Source organism: Acyrthosiphon pisum, chromosome A3 (genome assembly GCF_005508785.2).
Source record: "Acyrthosiphon pisum isolate AL4f chromosome A3, pea_aphid_22Mar2018_4r6ur, whole genome shotgun sequence".
NCBI lineage: Eukaryota > Metazoa > Arthropoda > Insecta > Hemiptera > Aphididae > Acyrthosiphon > Acyrthosiphon pisum.
The window spans coordinates 40,216,341-40,216,713 of NC_042496.1; the positions used below are offsets into that span (position 1 = coordinate 40,216,341).

Genomic DNA, 373 nt, shown 5'->3' on the forward strand with positions numbered 1-373 from the left:
TAATATATAATTAAAAATCGATTTATCAAAAAACCGACTACTGGTATATTTTTCTAATAGGGTATACGAACAAAAAACCTCTTAGACGTTTTTCGATATTTCGACATTTTTTCCCAGACCCAAAAGCCAAGCGGGTCCGTGAAAAGCGGTCGGAAAATCGATTTATCACAAAACCGACTACTGGATATTTTGAAAAATGAACGAGTGAATAAATTGATTATTTTGAACTTTTTCGATTATTACGTTGTATAAAATTATCATTGTGGTATATAAAATTATTGTTATGGCAACACTGCGGAGTATTGCCGTAGTGATAGTATTATGGATGTGATATGGACTTAGAAATTTTTTCCAGACCCAAAAGCCAGAGATC

At 32.4% G+C, this 373-nt stretch overlaps 1 protein-coding gene across 1 annotated transcript in view; it reads right to left on the reverse strand.

Annotated features, from left to right (window-relative positions):
* The window catches only part of LOC100164451 (acetyl-CoA acetyltransferase, cytosolic), an 18,741-nt gene that overhangs the window by 17,193 nt on the left and 1,175 nt on the right, over positions 1–373 (reverse strand). The window lies entirely within an intron of this gene.